Genomic DNA, 14,077 nt, shown 5'->3' with positions numbered 1-14,077 from the left:
TGAGTCACATATTACCTACGCCTACCTAATGACTACACGGAAGGTAAAGGTAGAGGTTGTTCTTTTATCACTTGTAGCGTTTGTATTGTGCAGATGGTTGAGTGAATTGTGTGTTTCACGAGACAAATACCAATAAATGGGGTCTCAACGTTATGTGTTAAACCTGTATATTTATTATCTTTCTGTCTACAGCTGGTTAATGAATGTAGCTGTAACTTGGTTTGTTTCAATCACGGAAGTTCAGTACTGGAATCGATCCTGATACAAACCTGTTGAACAGAATTAAGTTATTGTGTCATTTCAGATATGATAGTTCGAGCATAAGTTACCATTTCGTCTTTGTGCCATAAGGTGCTGCTAAAATTTCCTTTCAGCATTTGGTACATGATACAGATAACATCACGTCTGGCTTCTATAACACATCATCTACTGGTTATTCTTGAGACTGGGCCCACACGGAGAACAATGCCCATACCGTATCTGTCTCAGTGGCTGACATCGTTACATGAAAGTAGCCACACGAAGTTACGTTCTTTTCTATGGTAATTTATATTAATGAAAAATCTGTGTGACTAATGTTATTGATTGGCCGAAAATGATTTTCACCACACACGACCAGCACATACCTAGACGGCAAGTGGATGAGAACGAGACAGCATACTGGTTCCACTACAGGAACAGACGTTTCCGCAAACGAACACTGAGTATTTGATGAGAGTATAGGTCCATGAAACAGGCAGAAACAGAATCAACCACTAACGAGCTGGTGACACCTGAAACTACAGAACTGTTATTTGCATTCGCACACTTCAACAAAGTAGCCTGTTGTACTGAACCACAGTCAACATCAGCAGTTGTTTGTAATCACCAAACCAAGACTAACAGCGACAACCAGACCTAAAGAATGTCCTCATTACTTTGCACACACCAATAATATGTACTTAATTAATGATCTGACTGAATTACATTTTAGTTAGGTTTACGTAGTTCTAAGTCTAGGGGACTGATGACCTCAGATATCAAGTCCCATAATGCTTAGAGCAATTTGAACCATTATTTGAATTACATTTTCCTGGAGACATATGTCTCAACTTTATCTTAATTAATTGCATATATTCTGTAACAATGAAAATTAAGTGTTACAGAAAGCACAGAATACATTAAATGAATAGAAATGTATCTATTACCGTATCTAAATCTAAAGTGATCTTTTATATTAAAGGACAAATCAGAGCTACTTTATCCTATCATTGAAGTGCAGCGATCTCTGTAACCACGCCTGTTAACGCGCACTTGTGCAGTGGCGCTACGCTGGGAGGTACGCCTGTTCAAATTCTGGTGGAGCGAAGTCTTCACTGCCGTAATTTGCTGGGAAAGGGAGAAGAGGCGCTGGAGTGAAGTTCCAGAGTCCTGTATAAAATTCGAAACTTCTTCGCAGCTTCTCATGGAGTGATGACACGTGCGCTGTTGGTGCTGATCCCCCTCTGGCGTGTGGGGTCGTTAAACTCGGTGAAACCCTTGATGGTTTTCGTATGCAGTGGGTTTCATCGCCTTCTTTCCCTTCATACATAACAGCACAAATCTAACAGTATACCACTTACCCACTCATCACAGTCATCCACATGACACTTATACACTATTGACGCTACACAACAGGTAGGAGGAAGGCAATGGAAAGCCGCCTGCCCTAGGATGTTGCCACGAGCGGTGATGCACGATTCCTGTACCTGCTCCACTGCATTCACTCCCTGAGTATGGAACAACTTTGACTTTTTTGATTATGCACTAACTATAAAATGCCACTGCCCAGCTGCTATTAGTCATAATCTTACACACTTACTTTTTGATATTGCCTGTCACTGACGTCACCTCTAATGCAACAGATGTGAAGAGATGAAGCATGTTGATTCACAAGACATCAAAATACATCCATACAGCGTTGCGACATACACCAAATAGTTTGAACAAGTTTCTCTGAGTAATGCAGCATGATACGTCACTTAAATAAAACGTACACAGTACCATCTTCAGACCACGCTCTGTGCATGCAATCGCCACTCTCTCTTTCCAGTGAGGGGTTGATTGTTCGACACACCTGCTTTGGAACCGAGCGTTACGACAGCACGCCAGGGGATGGCCTGAGGATGATACTCTCTAACAAAACTGCTAGCCAGTAGGAAAAAACAAAAATAAAAATGTAAAAAAATATGGCTGTACACTAGAACATATATTATTCGTAAAGTAAAAACACTGAAAACAACGGTCAAATTGTGTTCTATAATGAGTTAAATTGTGTCAAGTTTACAGTTTCAACCACAAATTAAGCTGCTTAAAACTGGATAGACTCTTATCGTTCTTCTTATGCATACGACTTATTATGAGTAAAGACAACTTCTAGAATGCAGCAAGAAATTAATAATAAGCATGGCAGAAAATGGGATCCCGCTTCGACTGTTAAAAGCGATAGCAAATTGACAGGCTTCACTTTGAAAGGATGGCTTGTAACGACTGTAATGTATTCCAAGATATTTACCAGCAGTGAGGATTCCTGTGGTACTGGTTTAACTGTTTGTGCAGACGGAGTCAGCTGCAGCGGTAATGAAGTGTTTCGTTCCTGGGAATCGGCACCTAAGTGAAACTTTTGAGCTGCTGGAAAGAGTGGATAAAATACTTTTGCGAGTGCCGTTCACGAACAGTAAGAATTTAATGAAAACAAAAATAGTGGCTTTTGTGTTTGTTACTTGATTGTTACGGTCCTCTGCCGATCGTGGCTTACGAAGTAAAGCTAACAAGTTGAAACATCCCCTTAGAAAAATTATGAATGAAAGTGCTGGTAAACCTCTTACATAATTTGATTTTCGAACTGCTCAGCAAAACTGAACGTACTCGAACATTTCTCTCTTTGCTTATTCTGATCAACAGTAAACTGACACATAATATTTGTTTTTTAGTGCAGTGCAATCTGACTTTCAATAATCCCTACAAAAGAATGGCCGTAACTAACAATAACCTATACCTTTCATGAATTACTTACCTCACAAAAATCTTTGTTACTTAAACTACTGCAATACAGTGTGCGCCAATACTGCCAGCTAAATAAAAGATTCTAACTACTGAAGGCTCTAACTACTGATAGGTATAGTTAGCAAATGAAAGATTTTGATGGAGAACAAACAATGAACTTACTTTAATAGTGTTCAAAAGTCATAATATGTATATCAGTTCATGACATCTAATGTTACAAATTTCCTTTTTCTGACGGATACACGTCCAGATCGTCCGCTCTCAAAACTCTGCCATCTCTGTCCCCACATCCACCACGGCTGGCGGCTCACCTCCAATTGCGCAACGCTACGTACTGTTCACATCCAACTGCCCAACACTACAATAGTGAATATTCCAACAATGGGAACCAGCCACAGACTGCACACAGCACAGTCAGTGATTTTCATACAGAGCGCTACGTGGCGTTACCAACATAAAAACCTAAACAACCTACTTACATAGCCCCCATGCTCCCCAAAAAAAAGTTTTACAAATTATTGTGGGCAGTGGCCAATAACGATTTGATAAATTTTTTCATAATTACAATAACAAAGATATCAAATGCACACACTTATTGATACACTGCTGGTCAAAAGTAAAGATTTTCTCACAGTCCATAAAGACAGTCCTGATCATCCATCACAGTAGTAATTGGAGTTATTTTTCTCAAAGTCTGAGCAGTAAAAGAAAATGCACATGGAAGTAGTGGATTTGCATGCAGTCTTGAAAAAGTAGTGTTGTCCTTCCAACGGAAAGGCAGTGCTGACTCTTGACATGCAGACATGTAATGAGCCACAACAGAGCAAACCCACAGCAGAGTCAGTCGAAGTTTTGAAGAACATTGGTAGGTAGGTCATCACAGAGCAGACTCACTGTAGTCCTGGTAGAGATTATGGTATTGGTGGGCCACCAGAGGTGCACATCCACTGCAATCCTTGTAGAAATAATGGTACTGGTGGGCCATCAAAGGTGTAGACCCACTGTAGTCCTTGTAGAGATAATGGTATTGGTGGGCCACCAAAGCTGTAGACCCACTGTAGTCCTTGTAGAGATGGCTAGCAGCCATTCGTTGCGAGTGTGCGGGTGCACAGTCACCATTGAAGAGTCTTGCAGATAATATAGCAAGTCCATAAACCACCACTTGTGCAATCACAGACTTTTTGGATTGTCCTTAGAACCAGCAGTGCTGTTAACCAGTCCCTTGCTGAATTATCAACACATGAGCGACCACTAACAGCCCCCCCCCCCATATTTTTAACTTCTCACGTATTGTGCATGTACTATGACCAACAGAAATGTGTGCAGTGAAATGAAACTTAATTTGAAGAACTGGAGTCTACACAATTAAAAATTTACAACATAAGAATAGAATTACAAAGGTACAAAATACATAATTAAAGAACACAATAGTACAGATAAAATTTGTAGTAATACAGGCTTCACAAAAGAATATAAATAAACATATACATCAGTGTTACAGGAATTATGACCTAAGTAAATACATAAAAAGTGAGAAGAGCTTTCGAAACATTAATTTCACACATGAGCATTAAAAGAAAACATTATAAATAATGTCTAAGCATCTTTACAAAGTAAATAGCATATTATTAGAAAAATTGTACAACATAAATCTTATCAGATAAACTCATAAAGACCAGAAGAACACAAATACACAAGGGTACCTAACACATAGCGGAATAACACAAAAGGAAAGGACAGGGTTTGTTTACAGTATGACATTTGGCACTGCAGTATTTATCGTATTTGATTTGCAAACAAAACTCTCTTTATTTCTTGGAGATCACCCTTAGTTAGTCATTATTACCAAAAAGTCCTATCTATACCTGTTGTCCCTAAACCCTACTGTTTGGTTCATATCCTTTTTCAAAATAATAATTTCTCATTCTACCATACTCATTTTGGCCCAAATCTTTTTCCTGTAACTTCTCAATCCATTCGTTCCCTATTCTTCATAGTTAGTTTCTTATATAGTATCCCTCCCCTCTCAAGCTAACTTAAATCTACTGAGGTCACATACATAAACTAAGGGATGAGGCAATGCAGCCGCGAGAACATTAACACAAACAGGAACGATAAAAAAATGCAAATTGGCAAAGCAAGCAGGAGTATATCTAAATTAGCAAAGCAAATGCAACATTACAACTAATATGATCCAATGTGCAGCAACAAGAAAAATAAAGCAGTAGTAAAACTGGCTTAGCAGAATAACACAAAGTAAAATTCAGTAGCACTATGCCTGGCAAACAGCAGCAGCAAATGGAATAACTTATATCTAAATATGACAAAGCTTAGGCAGAAAAAATATTACATTAAAGATAGGAAATTTCTAATACTTAGGTCAGATCTTAACACTTGAGTGATGCATCACAAAAACTTACTCTGCCAAAAAAATTACCAAATCGTTGAAAAAATTATGTATGCAATTCCTGTGAAGTCAAATGTCTATTTGTGCTCCCTTTTTTAAGAAAGTAGATCATAAAATTATTATTTGATGCATCTGTAGACAGGAAATAGTGATATTAGTACATCTACTAAATTTTATTTTAACCAATGCCACAGTGAAACTAGAAACTAGATATTAAACAAAATGAGCAACTGTAAATATAAACCAAAGCATGAATCGTCATTCACTAGCCAAATGGCATTTCGGTACATATCTGCAATTACGAGCTCCCAAGTGTAATTATATGTCTTCAAGTATGAGTGCGTAGTATTAACGGTGCTTTCTGCAAAGGAATTTCAATTGTGTGGTTAATGGCCTCTCCTTTTTTTGCTGTGCCTCTGAAAGGCACAGCTTTTTTTCGAGGAAACTGTTGCGTAGCTGGGTGCCTACAGTGCATTACTTCAAGGTCGCTTACCTTTCTTACTGAAATATTTACAACAGCAGTTTCCACTACAGTGACAGTCTCATATAAAATTTTCACAGATCGAAAAATAACAGTAGAAATGCATAGAAACGAAATCTCATGAATAGCAGTGTTGTGGTACATTCACGCATGGACACATATTTCATAACTCTTAAAGTAGGATTCTTGGTTTCCAACATCCTTTTTCACAAACCAGAGCCCTAACCACAACTCAATATTCCTTACCTTATTACACGTATACATATTCGTTGACACTTCTTCAGTATCTCATCATATTAAATATGTAGCATTATCAAATTATTCATATAGCATCAGCTTATTCAACATAAACATACCTTAACAGCATAATACACAGCGTTGTCGTAATAACATCATCATTGCAGCTTCTTTCAATAATTTCAAAACCTAAAAAAATTCTCTGGTCATTTCAATATTGTCATCTACCTCAAACATAATTAAAAAATCATGATCCCATACCAAATACATCATTCAAAGCTCTCATAGTATCACAATGATTCCGAAAAAATAAGAAGAGTTCAGAAAGTACAGGCAAAATACAATTTCATAAGTGTGAAGTTACCCAACTGAGTAATTGCTTGAATATGTGTCACTGACATAGTAAAAAAAAAATATTGTTTCTCTGTTAAATAATCGGATAGCTGTGTAATTCTGTGTTAGAGAAATATGGTACCGATGTGTAAAGTTGTACAAGCAAATACCATATTAGCTAGGGCTCCTAGCGCTTGCCACATGCTTAGTACACAAAGTAGGCGTGTACCCCCTGAGGATTAATGTAATCATAACGTCAGGTGTTACAGATTACAGCAATGGAATGAAATGTATCACAGAAAACCTTTGTATCTTTGTAATTCAAAATTCTTTAAAAATAAATGTTTCAAGTACAAAATTAATCACTCAAATACATGTAGTGTAGCCCTAAACTGTGTGTCTTGTTGTAAGATAACCCCTGTCATTATTTAACATTAAAAATGGGCCAAATGTAATTATCGTCGTCTGTAAGCAAAGTTCTGTAGAAGTCAATGTACTTACCTTATAATAAACAAATGTGAAATGCTATGCGTATAGATATCGTAGTTATTATGTACATTTCCGTGATCAAGAAAGTACTATAATGTAACGTATTGTTGTGCTACGGAAAAGGCTCTCTCATTGTAACTATACCACAAAAGGTACTACTAAATCATCTTTTACTTTCCAGAAGAAATCAGAAAAACTGTGTAGATATAAAACATATCCAGCGCAAAATCCATAATATAAATTCTGTTACTCATTAGTAGCATCATGATATAATCGTGTAGCTGTCAAACAAGCCAAATACTAAGTCATCTGTAATCTCTCAGAAAGTACTTTAAATCCATAATGTATTTTCAAGCAAACCAAAATGTTTCATCAAAATCTCATTAGCAATACCAGTATATGTTCTAAGTATGTAGGCCTTATAGTCATTACATAATCGTGCAGCTAACAAGCAAGAATGTACATACACAATAACACTGTGTCGTCTGTTCACTTTAACAATGCATTCGTAATTACTGTCTAATTATGTTACCTACGTTCTAGACTGGATAGTTAACTTCAAAACATTGTTGCATGTTAACAGTTTCTAATTGTGGGAAAGCGTACTAGTAACGTGAAGTGAAAAATTTTATGGCAAAGACTAAGTTAAAAAGCAGACTATATCTCAATAAACGGTTTTACATGTGAAATATGGTGCAATCATTTACTCTTCCTAGTACGCAGAATTTCAACTTCAACGCAATTATGATGTGGTACACGTCAGATTCTGTAAGGTCCATTGTAAATCAGAAAGAACTTGTGACTTAAGTGTTCCTTCTTATGTGACAAAGAATGAGCTTTAATGACAACTTTCTGACAAATATATAGTTTCTTTGCATTTGCTTTACTGTATAGTTTTCTCCTTTTGTCTGCAGTAGAATTTATATTTTAATAGCCCAATCCATTATGTCTTTGTGTCGAAGTTTACGTGTATTTGGAAAAGGTACAAGCTCTCTGATTCTATCAGGTGGTTCTTCATTCTTCAGTACAAGAAATGGTGGTAAAGCAGTGGTGTCATGAGGCACTTCATTCTGCACGTTTTGAAATAAGTGTAAATATCTGTCCCAATACTGATGCTTTCTCTGACAATAAAGTCTGCAAAGCTTATCGATATCTTTCATAATCCGTTCAGATGGGTTACAATGTCGTGAGTACAGTGAAATTAAAAAAGGTTTGATTTTACGTTTCCAAAGCATGCGTGACCAAACAGCAGATCGGAATTGCGGTCCGTTACCTGAAATGACTTTACTAACGTGTCCAACTTCACGTAAGAAATTTTTAAGAAAGGTATTGGATACAGACCGTCCAGTGGCTTTACGTATCGGCGTGAAAGAAACAAATTTTGAAGTAAGTTCAACAGCGACTAAAATGTACGAAAATCCATTTAATGTTGTGACAAGGGGTCCCAAGAGATCAACAGCAGCAATTTTTTTTTAATTTAGAAGGAATGATACAAAACAACGGAGAACGATGCAAGATAGGAGATGGTTTGGCCTTTTGACAAACTTTACAAATAAACAAGAATCTTTGAATTCTCTTTTCCATATTGTTAAAATGACAAGTCGTCCGAAGAATATGATAACATTTTTGTGGAACAAAATGTGCGTAGCTGAAATGAATGTACCAAATGAGCTTATTAACAAAATCGTCAGGAATGCAAAGTACCCATAGCCTGTCATCAACAGTGCAGCGTTTGAAGAGTATGTTACTTCTAACCAGATAATAATGCCGAATCTGCGTGTGTGTCTTTTCATGGCATTTACTTTTGATGTCTTTCCAAATCGGATCTTTATCTTGTTCATGAGAAATGTCCTTTAAAGACGTGGTGATGAAGTTTTCAAAGGACACTTTCTGAATGCAAAGAATACTGAAGTTTTTCTCGAGGTTGCCGCCTTCTGTGTTACTTTTCTCAAGCCCAGCCGGTGCACGTGATAGTGCGTCCGCAACAATGTTGTCCTTGCCTGGAATGTAGACTATTGTGAAGTGGAATTCTTGCAGAAACAATGCCCAACGTTTTAACCTGTCATGATTTAATCTTGAAGACATAAGAAATTATAATGCACGATGATCACTGGGTACTTCTACGTGTTCACCAGAAAGAAAGAAACGGAATTTTTTAAATGCCCAAACGAAAGCTGAAGCTTCTAATTCAGTAACGGAATAATTTTTTTTCAGATTTTGCTAGCACGCGGCTAGCAAAAGCAATGGTTTTCTGGACAGTAGTGTCATTTTCTATGGCTTCTTGAAATAAATGGGCACCAAGACCAACATTAGAAGAATCCGTGCTAAGGCAGAAATCTTGTGACAGATCTGGATGAGCTAGTATTGGCGCGTTAACTAGCGCTTTTTCCAAGGAATGGAATTCCAACTGTGTCTTTTCGTCCCGGTTAAAAATAGTATATTTTTTTCCAGTGAGAGAACAAAGTTTTGGTGTAACTAGAATTTGCATATTCAGAAAACGACGGTAAAAATTTACGAGACCTAGAAAACCGCGGACTTGTTTTTTTAGGGGATGGAACTGGAATGGCTCTGATTGCTTCTAACTTTTCAGGATCCGGATGAATGCCTTCAGAAGAAATAATGTATCCCAAAAACTTAGCCTTTGACCTACCGAATTCAGAATTTTCCAAGTTAACTGTAATTCCAGATTCTGCAAAAATACGTGACACACTGTTGAGGATGCGATTATGTTGTTCGTATGAGGCTTCTGCTATTATAATATCGTCTATATATAAGGTGATGTGATGTTTTAAGAACTCAGGTGATATGGAATGAACGCTGGGGAAGAAATGTTCAAATCAAAAGGAAGTCTCCGAAACTGACAACAAACGTCGAAACAAAAAATATCTATCTATTTTCGACATTTTGGATAAAGTTCGATCTGATAAAAGCTGGATCTAACATCAATAGAAGACAACACTTTTACATCATTAAAATTTTGAAGAAATTCTTCCAACGTTTGCGGCCTGTTTGTTTCAGGAATGATGGTAGTATTCATTTGTCTCGAATCTAAGGCAAGTCTAGTCGATCCATTTCTCTTCTCAACAACATGTAATGGATTGTTATATGAGCCTATAGCAGGCTCAATAATGCCTTTGTCAAGCACAGAGTGTATTTCTGTTCTAACACGGTCCCTACAATGTGCCGGAATTACTTAAGGTTTAACACAAAATTTAATATGCTCACGAACATGAAATTGGTATTGAAATCCCGTAATTATTCCTGTTTTATGAGTAAAAACTGTTTAATATGCTTGTAAAATCTCAAAATGGTCCTGCCTGTCAGTGTCATTACAATTCTCAATTGTTTGAATTTTATTCTGAATTAACTCATTAGTATCAAACACGCCGTCGATATCATCCTTGTCAGAGTGACTGTTAGAGTCGTCGAAAATTCCGAACTGTTGTCTAACAGGAAGTAAAGCCGATTAATTTCCTCGTCATTGTTTGAGAGCCAATCTTCAAATATCAAAGCTATTTACTTTCGCTCTTTCTCTAAACTTATTTCAGCAGCGTGAACGTTTAAAACTACTTTGTATTCATTCAAAAAGTCTACTCCCAATATAATTTCCGTCGACAATAATGGAACAATAAGAAAGTTCATAGAGAAACTGTGGCTTTGACAAAAGAATTCTAAGTTAGTTTGTTGGCGTACATCTACACGTTTTCCAACGATTGCACCTTGTAATTTAATCTTACGTAACGGCAGTGTGGGGAAATCGTTCGATTTGTTGCATTTGTTAAAGGCTGTTTCACTAATTACTGAAATGGGACTGCCAGAGTCAAGTAATGCCGTAAATTTTACTTCATTTACTGTAACGTGAATTACAGGATATACAACGTTGTTATGTTTTACGTCGTGTTCCTAGAGTAAGATGTCCCTAATGTCTTCCACTTCTACGTAATTACTAGCCACGGGAGCTACATCGTCAGCTTCATAAGTATGTTTTGTGGCTGCCAGTGGTGTGAGTCATTGGCAACTGGCTCTTTGCTGGCGCACGTCGTTATTGGGATTAGGAGACCTAACGTCTATAAATTCACCTTGCCGAGAGGGCCCCGCCCTGTTTGAATCCCACCAGTTCTTATGAAATTCAAGACAATCGTTATGTCGGTAGTTTCGATAGTTTCTTTTTTGTCGGTCATGTGGTGGAGAATTTCTCTCGGAATCGTACCGTTGTGTCTGAAGTTATTTTGTCTCCGTTGATAATAATTATGTTGAAACTTCCTGGCAGATTAAAACTGTGTGCCCGACCGAGACTCGAACTCGGGACCTTTACATTTCGTGGGCAAGTGGTCTACCAACTGAGCTACCGAAGCACGACTCACGCCGGGCACCCACAGCTTTACTTCTGCCAGTACCTCATCTCCTACCTTCCAAACTTAAAATGTGAAAATCTCATTCTGGAAACATCCCCCAGGCTGTGGCTAAGCCATGTCTCCACAATATCCTTTCTTTCAGGAGTGCTAGTTCTGCAAGTTTCGCAGGAGAGCTTCTGTTAAGTTTGGAAGGTAGGAGACGAGGTACTGGCAGAAGTAAAGCTGTGGGTGCCCGGCGTGAGTCGTGCTTCGGTAGCTCAGTTGGTAGAGCACTTGCCCGCCAAAGGCAAAGGTCCCGAGTTCGAGTCTCGGTCGGGCACACAGTTTTAATCTGCCAGAAAGTTACATATCAGCGCACACTCCGCTGCAGAGTGAAAATCTCATTCTGGAAATAATTATGTTGGTAGTCATATTGACTGTTTCTCTGTTTGTCTCTGTCATAGTCATTACTGCGGAGAGGTGATCTTTCCCTGTAATTATTATTACTCTGCCAATGGTTGTCATATGGTGGTGTCTGGTTTGGTCACGATTTGCGTTGTAAAAATAGCCTTGTCGTGTCCAGTTATTGTTTCTGTCGTCACGGAATTGTGACATATGTAACCTGTAATGATTTTTTTCCTGTTTTCGCATCCCGCGACTGTCTGTGTCAATTTCCAATTCTTGTAAGAGTCCCTGGAAAGCTTCAGTGTTGTCTTTGCAACGTCCTGCCAAAATGATATGTCTTAAATGTTCAGGAAATTTGATTAAGCAAATGACGATGAGTTATGAGGGGCTGTATGGGTTTCACAGGTACTGATTCTTGTGCAACATGTCTTCAAAATATTTGACGAGTCTGAAAAATTCAGATTGTTCTAAATGTTTCATCATTATGATGCTATGTTTTACTCGGTCTTGAGTAGCTTGAGACCAATATGCTGAGAGGAAGGCATGATAAAATTCTCCTTCACTGTGACAATCGTGAATGACCGATCGCATTCTTACAGCTAGTTCATTCTCTAAATAGCCACACATAAATTCTAATCTGTGCTCTAATGACCAGTTGGGAGGAAAACAATGAGATAATTGATGAAGCCACGCTTGTGGATGAATGTCGTTGCCAGAATTCTTAAATGTTTTGAACTTACGTGTAGTTATGAACAGCTTATAGTCAAAGTCATCGTGTCGGCGAGTCGCATATCGGTCATTGTTACGTCGTGTCGGCGGTTCCATCTCAAAATTCGGTGCACCTTGCCAATTTCTTTCATAATTTCCGAAATGCCCTGTGTTACTATTTTGTAGCTTTTTTGTATTTCTAAGTCCTTCTCCCCATGCTGGAGGGACAGTGTCCTCTGAAATATGTAATTCTTGTATTACTTGTGCTAACTGATCTTGTACTTCCCGTATTTCTCTTTTGTGTTGAGTATTAATTTGATTCGGATTTTGTTTAAATTTCCTAATTTGTTCGTACTGTTATATGTCATTATAAGACTACTGGTGTTGTGTTATTCAGATTATCATCTACTTTCTTGGATAAATTATTTAGCTGATTCGAAAGTTCGACTACTTTCTCTGATAATGAACTAATTTCATCCATGTGTCTTTCTGAACCAATTTTCAGAGTATCTACTATGTCCTTTAAGTTTTCCTGAGTGTTTGCAAGTTCCGTAACCGAATCGGTAGATGCAACTGAGTCAATTTTAGCCCGCAAGGTGTCGTGATTTTCATGAACTATAGTTTGCAGTTCTTTTATGGCTGCTTCGTGATTCTGTAATGCATTTTCATGCCGCGGAAAAATAGGTTGAAAATCCTCACAAATTTGTGTTTCTGCGTCATTACAGACTTTTTGACATATCGATTCGATGTTTTGTAATTCAGTAGTTCAATCTTCGTGTGTGTATTGAAGTGTTTCTTTAATTTGTTTTTGATTTTGTTCCATTTGTTGCTGTCGCTGTTTTTGATTTTGTTCCATTGGGTCTAACTTTTGAAGCTTTTGCTGGGTTTGTATCTGATTTTGTTTAATTTGTTGCATTAATTGCAATAATTATGTATTAGTGTCTGGAATCTGTTCCCCAATGCTTTTCGGCAGTGCATTTGCACCGACAACATTCTATTTTGACAAGCAGAAGATGTGTCTTGACTTAACTGAGAAAAAGGTGAGGACGCAAAACCTGAAAAATTTTATTCTGTAATTTCGGAATCCTGAGGCGAGCTGTTGCTGACCGATAGATCGACAATGCTTCCATGATCACCAATTGTTTAAATGTCTAAACCATTATTAGCCGCATGGTCCATTTCCCTATGCACAATTACCAAATTACTATGTTAAACTTTAATTAATTCATTACACAGTGGCGCTAACACACTACTCTCGTCTTCACTGTCCTTTCTCAGTTTCCTTTGGAGCCTAGTATTACGTGTTTCACACGCCATAATATATTTCACACGATAACACAGAAAAGCACAATTTGAAAAGAAAATAAGAAAACACATTAAAATAGCACTGAAAATAATATCTAATTAATTGCAAGCACAGCTGCGAAATATTTGGTGCAAATCTACATGCATTCCACATCTGTATTAATGTACAATAATGAAAAACTATGACTACAAAGAAGATTCTCTCTAGAATTAAGTGCTAGCAATATACAATAGCTACACTAATTACACAAAATACATGAAAAAACCAGAAGATTCCAGTGAGGTATCCTCGGCTATGAGTCGACATATGAAACATCCCCTTAGAAAAATTATGAATGACAGTGCTGGTAAACC

General features: G+C 37.6%; 1 non-coding gene across 1 annotated transcript; it reads left to right on the top strand.

The window, feature by feature from the left end:
• The first annotated feature begins 11,571 nt into the window (after nt 1-11,571).
• Nucleotides 11,572-11,646, top strand: Trnaw-cca (transfer RNA tryptophan (anticodon CCA)). Its single transcript has one exon. It is a non-coding gene; the product is annotated as a tRNA-Trp (tRNA).
• The last annotated feature ends 2,431 nt before the right edge of the window (nt 11,647-14,077 follow it).

This window comes from Schistocerca nitens, chromosome 1 (genome assembly GCF_023898315.1).
Source record: "Schistocerca nitens isolate TAMUIC-IGC-003100 chromosome 1, iqSchNite1.1, whole genome shotgun sequence".
NCBI classification, from domain to species: Eukaryota; Metazoa; Arthropoda; class Insecta; order Orthoptera; family Acrididae; genus Schistocerca; species Schistocerca nitens.
This window is presented reverse-complemented; position numbering and strand designations above follow the sequence as displayed.